Consider the following 9911-nt stretch of genomic DNA (forward strand, 5'->3'; position numbering starts at 1 on the left):
GTGCACGTGTCTCCAGGGTATAAAACAGAAGCACATGAATTTAGTAATAAATGCACCTGATAGTTGAGTTGACGTGCATGAGCGTGGGTAATAGGATAATAAAGTTATACTTGTGAAGGCATGGATGTATCGTTGGTATTGATGTCTTTATCACCTGGTGCAAGGTTGAGTCGGGTCGGGCTTAGGCTTTTCCGGTATGGATTGGGCCAACTTGACCAAATTTACTTCCAGCCATGCATTACTCATCCGGCATATGGTTCTTGCACTATTGTGCAGCACAACAGATACCCAAAGACCAATCGTTCCGATGGTCAAGGTGTTTCTAGCAAAAACATGACCTTGCATCCACCAAATATAGGTTTGCGGAATTTTGAATTGAGGTTTCATCATATCCTGGCTATACTAGACATCTAAGCAAATCTTAGCTATTTTCATTAAAAAGGCAACAATTGTACATAAAAAGCACACAAAAAGGATTATTTACATTTTAACGCAACATTAGAGATTTGAATAGGTCAATACGAAGTTCGTATGGTCAAGATATGATCATTTAAAGTTGAAATGCAGATTGAATGAAGATTTATGAAATATGAAATATGTTTATATTATAAAATCATGGTTATAACATCAGCATCTAAAGAGGGAGATAACAACTAAGCTAACTAAAATGTCGGCTCCGCATGACAGTCATATAAACATGGTGGATCAAGTTCATTGAGATTATCCACGTACAGGTCTACGGAAGCGGACAGCACATATCAAACAAAAGAAATGCCCAACAAGCAAGCCCATGGGAAGTAAATGCAGAAAACGGGAGCTTACTGAAGCGGTCACAACAACAAGTAGACGACAGAGTTTGCTAGTAATGAGTATGAATAGGGAGATTCATAAGTCAACGGTTCATATAGTCTTCACATAGGAAGCAGCCAGCTTCATGATTTGACGAAGACGATTCGTAAAGGTTTGAACGAGCAGGAGATGATGAAAATGATGATAATTCACACGAGTTTTGAACGATGAGGAAGCAAGTCTGAATAGGATGAGTCTAGGATGACAATGAATTCCTATTGTTGAGCTACTTGCAGGAAATGGTGCCAAAATAGGTTGTAACAATGACAACCTGTAGTATGATGTTGATAACAGAGTTCTGTCAGGGTTCGACTAAAACGGAGTGGTGGCATCGAGGCCATGTATGACGGCCTGATGATGGAGAGGTGCTGATGCGCTTCGGCGACAACTGAAAGGACACTAACAGTTGGTTGTAGACTAGTCAAGGTAGGGAGCTTAGTCAAGGTAGGGAGCTTGGTGGAGATCGGCAACAGTGTTCCGAAGATGTATAGTAGTGATAGGTTGAGTGTTGAATCCTACTGTTTCATGGACATAACAATTTTTCAATATATGTCCACAAAATAAGACATGAATAGGTTAAAGGGAAAAGATTACCTTATGAGCTTGGTGCCAATTCTATTAGATTATGTTTTATGAGCTTGAACCATTAGAAAGGTGAGATTAATTTGAGTTATTACTTAAAGCATTGACTGAATTGAATTTGGTTTCTAGTCGTGTGTATATTTCGAAGCTGATTATCAGGCAGTTGTTACCTTTGCGGTGGTCTAGAAGGGTTGTCATACATGGTTATTTTGTAATAACCATAAGAACCATTACACTGTTGACATAAGTAGAAATATATTAACAACGAGATGGTGATAAGGCATTTTTTGGCTTCATTACTTACTATGACTGGCTAAGAAGTTACGGAAAAGTAAGGTTACAAATTCCTCTACTTTTAATGGCTAGTTTGTACTGTCTTATTAGAGCTATTGAGATATAGCAGCAATTTATACACTATGAATTAATTATTGATCATTGAAAATTATATTATTTTTTTTATATAAGGCCTCAACCTAGCTTTTACTGTGTCAGGCATGTTCTTGACATGTAGAGTTTAATTGTCAGCCATGCTCTAAACATTTTTTGAGAAAATAATTGTTAGCCATGCTCTAAATAAAGAGTTTAATCTTACACAAATCTAGACATGTAGAAAATAAAGTCGTCTTAATTAGGATTAAAAGTTGCAAAATTACTTTGTAAATGGCATTCCTATACCTCTATTCTATAATAGGAATTTAATTAGCTCAAAATTCATTTGTTTTAGATGTCATTGCAGCTATTTACATCACATGACTAGTAATCTAACCTGAATACTATGTTGTGACCTTGCGTCATGAACACAAAACGTATATGCAACTATGGCAAATATCAGCTGCACACACGAAAAGAACTCAAGAGTAGGAGATACTCAAAATGCGTCAGTACTGTTCATATCATTCACTCTCTAGTTTTACAGAATCGGGGTACGGGCTTTTATAGCCCTGAAACCCACTTGTATAATTACCAAACTACTCATGGGTAGTTACTAATAGAGCAATTGAGGAAGGAAGGGAGGGGTAGGGGAATACTAAATTTCTTAAGATGGTTTGTAGGTTTCTCATAGCAAATAGAGATACCGAGGCCCTCTCCACAACCTAGTAGTTGATTTGACGGGTATGGGGAGGGGAAAGAAGAGAGGGTCAGAGGGCTTCTTTCACTTGATTTTGGTTTGATTGCTGCAATGCAAGACAAACAATTGCTTGGGACCTTTCTTCCCTTCTTTGTATTTCCTTATTCAGTCTTACATAGAGAAGGAAAGGGGTAGTGAGTAGTCTATAAGGGTATTGGTGTAAAATCTCTAACTTTAGGGGACCACAATGCTAACTCTCTTTAGTACTCAAGTACACTTGAGTGCTGGTCCCTAGGCATCTTGGCAAGAATATTCCTTGGAGTCATGACGAGCAAGCCTCCCTTATGCTCCCCTTGGGTTTTCCACCGAGATGCACGGGTGGAGTGCTGAAGTATCTTGGTCGAATACCGAAGCATCTCGATCGAATACCAATGCATATTGGTCAAACATGCCACTGAGGCACATCTATCGAATACCAAGGCATCTTGATCAAACATGTCACTGAGGCACATCAGTCGAATACCAGGGCATCTTGGTCGAAACTGCCACTAAGGCACGTTTAGGGTGAATAGGATCAAAAGGAGGGGCCCGTACCAACAAGCCCCTCAAGGGTGAGGTTGAAAACTCGCTTCGGCCGAACTCGTTTCCCTTAGGAAAAGTACCGGGCTTGCCTTTCCCCTAGTCGGCCGAAGACGAGCCTCGAGTTGCTTTGAGGGAAGATGCCCAGTCCTTGGATCGGAAAGGAGAATTGAGTAATTCAAATTTTTTTTGGCATATATATGTTTTTATTTATATATTTTTTGCTTTTTATTGTTTTTATTATTGCCTCGGGAATGGAACCGTCGCACACCTTCATTGGGGTCCCCCTATAAAAAGGGGTTGTGCGCTCCGTTGAGGGCTCCTACCTCCTGCTCGTGCTCGCGCTCCTAAGTTTGTTGCCGTTGCTTCTGTATGAAGCACAAACACCCTAGTGGCTCCACTCTATGTTCTCTCGTGAAACACCTTCCATTTCTGTTCGAATATGAAGAGCACCAAACTTCTCGCTTCTCGAGGCAAGTCAAAAACTCTAGCTTATTCTCCTCGAGGTAGTAGTCGATTGCTTGGTTAGACCAGTATGGACTCGAATATTCTATCTCGGATGATCAGGCTAAAGCAGATTCGAAGTGTGGATGACGCTATTTTGCCTTGAAATGAGGAGTTCCCAATGACTACGCATGCTGGCTATACTGTTGTCTTCCAGTCTTATTTTGATGTCGGACTTCACTTTCCTTCCTCGAAGCTGATAGGTGAAGTGCTAGACATTTATCGGATCGAGTTGTGCCTGCTTGCACCTAGCTCTTTCGTTCGCCTAGGTGTTTTGGGGTGGATGATTCAAAGCTGCAGTGGGAAGCCTCATGGGATCGACTCTGCTTACATCCATAGCGTCCGGCACTACAAACAGTGCAATTCGTATTTTGGTGGGATGAACTTTGTTACTCGCATCGGGCTATCGCATCTCTAGCCTATTCCTCGAATCCGCACCAAGTGGGGTAAAGATTGGCTGTCCCGATGGTTTTATCACAAGACAGGGGCCGCCGCTGAATCTAGGGAAACCCACACGCTTCAGTTCCATGGCAACACTACCGATTTCGTGCCAGAGACCAAGGTTTCACAGTCCACTGACTTCAAGCAGGTCGAGAACCATATTACTGAGCTCTGCCTGCAGTACAACGTTTGAGATTTGATTGAAGAGTTTGCCACTTTGAAGGTATGGCCAACTTCCGCCAATTGGGGCATTCGACTTGCCAAGCCTAAACAGAACCAACTACTACCCCTTTTCGAGTCTGTCAAAAGTTTGAAAATTAAGTTTCTTCTTGCTTATCCTTAATCATTTCTTCCAGCTCTACCGATTGAGAAGGCTGAAAGGATTGGTGTCAACCTCCTCTGTCCATACACTAGCTCCGAGCACGATACTTTTATTGGCCCTCAAGGCAATCTTCAACGGAATCGGGTGCTGCTCTCTCAAGGAACTCTTGCCCCCGTTTGAGAACTTGCTTCCCGTGGTCGTGGAAGCGCTTCTAAAAAGCAAAAGGCGTCTCCAAGCCCTGACCGTGTTGGCCATAGCCGGAGTGACGGGGGGGAGTGACAACTCGACCTCTTCGAGCCCTCTTTACTTATCTCCTATTCCTGTTGAGCCGCTTCGGGCTGCTCGGGGCAAATATGTCGACGAGGATTCGAGGTCCCAAAGCTTGAAAAGAATTCGAGTTGCCCCTCCCAGTGTTTACCATGAAGATCGCTTTGACTTCACTCTTCCTCCTTGCTCCTCTCCTCTTCTTGTTCCTGCTAACCCTTTGAAGTTTTCTGAGGAAAGAGAGCAAGTGCCCCTTGTTGCTAGCCTTACTCGAGTCGAGTTGCCCAGTGCGCCTTCGGTCTCTGCTCAAGTTGGTGCTACAGCCACTTCCTCCCCTCTTGCTCCTGGCGCCCCAGACACCTTTGTTGGGGCTCGAGTTGAAGACACTGCTGCTCCGCGGGCTTCTGTTCTTGAGCCCAAGGCTCCTGGGCTGCAGCAAATTGTCGAGTTGTGTTTCGTTGAACTTGATACGGCTCATTTGCCGAGCCTCGAGTTTCGACTCCTTGTGAAGATCTTGCAAATCAAGGTCTGTGCTCTTTTGCCCGTTGATGCCACGGTGATGGTGCCCGACTTCTCGGCATACCAACTTTCCCGAAGGCAAGTTCATCTTCGATGGTAGCAGAGTCTTTCACTCTAGATGACTTGACAGATCGTTCTCCTCTGAGCCATGTTGCTAATCTCGCTGCCTCCAAGCTTGTCAGCCCTGATCTCAAAAAAGAGTTTTTGTCGAAGTATCCTATCGGTGTCGCCTTTGCCCTTGAGGTTGCTGCTGTTAAGGTTGGTTCATTATGCCCCCTCTCATTTTTGTTAGTTTTCGAACTGGTTTGTTTTTGAGCTGATTTGTTTTTGAACTACTTTGCTTGCAGAACTTGTGCATGGCTCGCCTCCAACCCGCTGTCTGAGAAAGTTCTTCGCAATATTTCGACCCATGGGCAAGCCAGTCGAGACTGAGTTAACCATCTCAAGTCGTCGCGATGTGATCTTTTTGCTCGGGATTGAAAGATTAATTGTCGAGCGGGATGACGTGTGGCGGTCCATGGCAACTACCCACTTGCAGCGCGATGCTCTCTTGCGAAAACTCCAAAGTCGGGAAGTTGAACTCGAGCGTCTTGCACTCAAGAACAGGGAGCTAAAAAAGTCAAATTCCCTACTTGCTACGGACCTCGATCGCCTGAAGAAGTAGACTGCCGTTGAGCTCGAGCAGTATGTTAATGTTTTGAGTGGAATGAAACAACAACTTCTTACATGTTGCCAAGGAGTCCACAAAACCCTTCAGGCCATTGGAGCCTACCTGACAGCGCCCAAGCTTTGCCAGAAGTTGCTAATTGGTTAGTCGAGGCTTCTGCAGGTTTGCAGGCTAGAGTCCCTTCTTTGGCTGCTAGGTGTTCGAGGGTTGGTTCCGAAGCTCTCCTTGCGGCCCAATATCTTCTGGCTGCGCCCACATTAACGACATCCCAACCGTAATGAACCGCCTCCTTGCTGACAACAACAAGTTCCGAGCTTAAAAAGAGGTTGTTGCTTCGGCTGTTCGGGCCTTTCAAGCATTGTATTGGCATCCTCGGGGACTCTTGGATGCACTCGAGGCCTTGAAGGCATCACTGACACAAGGGTCTACTTCTGCCTCCGCCTCTGGCTCAAAAACATCTGTTGGAGAGACTGATTCTTGGCGTCAAGTGTGATGTGTTTCTAGGTAGGGTGGATATATTCGAACCAAACCCCGCACGTTTTGTAATTAAATTGTTCTTTTTTGCTAATGTTCAAATTGTTAGTTGCAGGTAGAATATTGATGGAAACGTACTGTTGGGCGATGCCCTAATTTGGCTAAGTTTAATGTGAAGCACATTGCATCTCGTTCGATCGAGAAGCGTTACTCTGCCGACGATTGCACCCATGGTGTTGCTTGTGCGCAATATGACGAGAAACCACTATTCACCCTTCGATTTTTACGTTGGTCCCATGAACATGCATCCGGTAGTTTACGGGAATACGTTCTCAAGCGCTGTCGGCGTCAACTTTCACATGAAGATATTAGTGCTCATTTTTGGCGCACTTTCACAGCTTTGCTTAGGCAGTTAGGTATTAATGCTCGACGCTACTCGATTGTTTCTGTTGTATCAAATGTTTTCCCTCTGAATGTATTTTTTAAGCTTGATGATTAACTTGTATAATTGTAAGTGGAATAAGATCTCCTGGACTGGATTACAATCTTGTTGTGTTCATCTTCTATTGTCAGAACCAAACTCGAGTGCTTTGCGCATTTCACTTGCGCCGAGCACTTGGAAAAACTCTTTTCTTCGACGTTGGCCATAGTTCGAGCACGAGAACTCGAATTCAATCTAAGCGTCGGCCATGTTTCAACTACACTGATCACTTGGAATATATTTTCAGCGAGAGCATCTTGGTGCTCGAGCTCGCCTTTACCCTCACCCTTTCGATTAGGCGTAGGAGAGTAGTATTCGAATTCGACCACGAGAATTCAAATTCGATCTAAGCACCGACCATATTTCGACTACGCCGATGACGTAGAGCATATTTTTGATGAGAGCATCTTGGTGCTCGAGCTTGCCTTTCTCCTCACCCTTTTGAATAGGCGTAGGAGAGTAGTATTCGAATTTGACCACAAGAATTCGAATTCGATCTAAGAGCCGACCACATTTTGACTACGTCGATCACTTAGAGCATATTTTCGGCGAGAGCATCTTGGTTCTCGAGCTCGCCTTTCCCCTCACCTCTTCGAATAGGTGTAGGAGAGTAGTATTCGAATTCGACCACGAGAATTCAAATTCGATCTAAGCGCCGACCACATTTCGACTACGCCGATCACTTAGAGTATATTTTTAGCGAGACCACCTTGGTGCTCGAGTTCGCCTTTCCCCTCACCCTTTCGAATAGGCATAGGATAGTAGTATTCGAACTCGGGCATGAGAATTTGTATACGGCCTAAATTTTTCGCCTTTATGTTGCTGAATGAGTGTATTGTGTTCTGGATATTTGCAATTAATGTCATCTTGTTGAGGCAATATGTTGTAGTTGCATATTGTAGAATTTTCTCTCCCCATCTTGCTAGGGGAATGTGCTCTTGTGCATATTGGAGAATTTCCTAACCTCATCTTGTTGAGGGGATATGCTCCCTATGCATATTCGAAGAGGTTTTTTAGCTTCATTTTGTTGAGGCAATGTGCTTTAGCTGTACATTGTTGAACTCTTGCCCTCTTGTTAAGGGAGTATGCCTGTGCATATTGAATAATTTTTTAGCCTCATCTTGTTGAAGCAATGTGCTTTAGCTGCATATTTTGAGTTCCTACCCTCATCTTGTTGAGGAGATATGCTTGTGCATATTGAAGAATTTTTTAGCCTCATCTTGTTGAAGCAATGTGCTTTAGGTGCGCATTTTTGAATTCTTGCCCTCATCTTGTTGAGAGAATATGTTTCTTGCGCATCTTCAAGATTTTTTTAGTCTCATCTTGTTGAAGTAATGTGCTTTAGGTGCACATTTTTGAATTCCTGCCCTCATCTTGTTGAGGGAATATGCTTCTTGCGCATATTCAAGAATTTTGTAGCCTCATCTTGTTGAAGCAATGTGCTTTAGCTACACATTTTTGACTTCTTGCCCTCATCTTGTGCATATTTAAGAATTTTCTTAGCCTCATCTTGTTGAGGCAATGTGCTTTAGCTACACAATTATGCGTTGTTTTGACAATTGATTTTATACAGGTTTAGGCCTCTATTTTGGATAATAGATCTACGTCCTATGTTTCTTGCTATAATTTTGCGAGTATGTACATAGTGCCACTCCTATACAAGTAATCTACTCCCTTTTTTTACTCATAGTACTTCTTCAGTGACACCGCGTTCCAAGTATGGTCTACCTCTCTTCCATCGAGGGATGCCAACTTGAACGTTCCTACCCGCACTTGTTCCTTGACAAGGTATGGTCCTTCCCACTTAGACTCCAATTTTCCAACTGATACTTCATTGAGGACTTTCTTCGGCACCAAGTCAGCTTACTTGATGTTCCTCAGTTTTACTTTGCTATTATAATATTTTGTTGTCCAATCAACATAGCGGACCATTTTGTTCATCGCCTCAATGCGAACTTCATCTATTTTGTCTAGGGAAACTTCCCTTCCTTCAAAGGACCCTTGGTCGAAGATGATTCTGGGAGAAAGAGCTCCTATCTCACTTGGAGTCATTGCCTCATCTCCATATACTACTCTGAAAGGAGATGCTCCTATAGCCCTCACAGGTGTTGTCCTGAGTGCCCACAACACCGAAAGCAAGTCTTCTGGCCACTTGCCCTTTGCTTGGTCTTACAGCCTTTTCTTGATTGCCTCGATAACTTTGTCATTTGGTCTTTCTATTGCTCCGTTAGTTTGAGGGTGTCCAACTGAAGCAAAGTTGATTTCGAGGTTGAGCCCATGGCACATCTCCTTGAACTTGCTAGACTCGAATTGTTTCCCATTGTCACATACTATTTCCTTTGGGATGCCGAATCGGCACACTATGTTTTTCCACACAAATTTTTGTACTGCGGCAGAAGTGATCTTGGCCACTGGTTCTACTTCTATCTATCTTGAGAAAAACTCATTGCCACAATGACGAATCGAAGGTCTCCCTTTGCTCTTGGCAGGGGTCCTACAATGTCAATTCCCCATCTATAAAATGACCAGACGGGTGGTATGCTCTGCAACTCATTCGGGTTTGCTTTCACAACTGGCTCATGCATTTGGCATGCTTTGCACGTCTTGATGTATCTTTTTGTATCTTTGATTATTGTTGGCCAGTATACTCCCTGCCTTATCACCTTCGTAGCTACAGAGCGTGTTGCCTGATGGCCTCCACATGCACCTTTGTGTATTTCCTTAATCATGTCTATTCCATCCTCCTTTGTTACATATTTCAGCAATGGTGTTGTTACTCCACTCTTGTAAAGTTGCCCATTGATCACTTTGTACATATGGGCTACTGTTTGCATTCTTTTTGCTTCTACTTGGTTCTTTGGAAGTTCTCCACTTACCAAGTATTTGAGTATTGGCTCCCTCTAGTCTTTTTGGGCATATTCTATGCACGCGACTTGCTCTACTCTGAGCACACTTGAGCTTGTCAGCTTGTCAAAGAATGAATTTTCCGAGGGTTCTCCTAGTGATGTTGCACGTGCCAACTCATCAACTTCACTATTCTCTTCTCTTGGTATTGCTTTTACTATTATTACTGCAAACTACTTCTCATTGTTTCTCACTTCTTGCAAGTACCTCTGCATTGTTTCATCCTTAGCCTCAAATGTTTTGCTAAATTGACCTA

This window comes from Oryza brachyantha, chromosome 7 (assembly GCF_000231095.2).
Source record: "Oryza brachyantha chromosome 7, ObraRS2, whole genome shotgun sequence".
Taxonomy (NCBI): domain Eukaryota; kingdom Viridiplantae; phylum Streptophyta; class Magnoliopsida; order Poales; family Poaceae; genus Oryza; species Oryza brachyantha.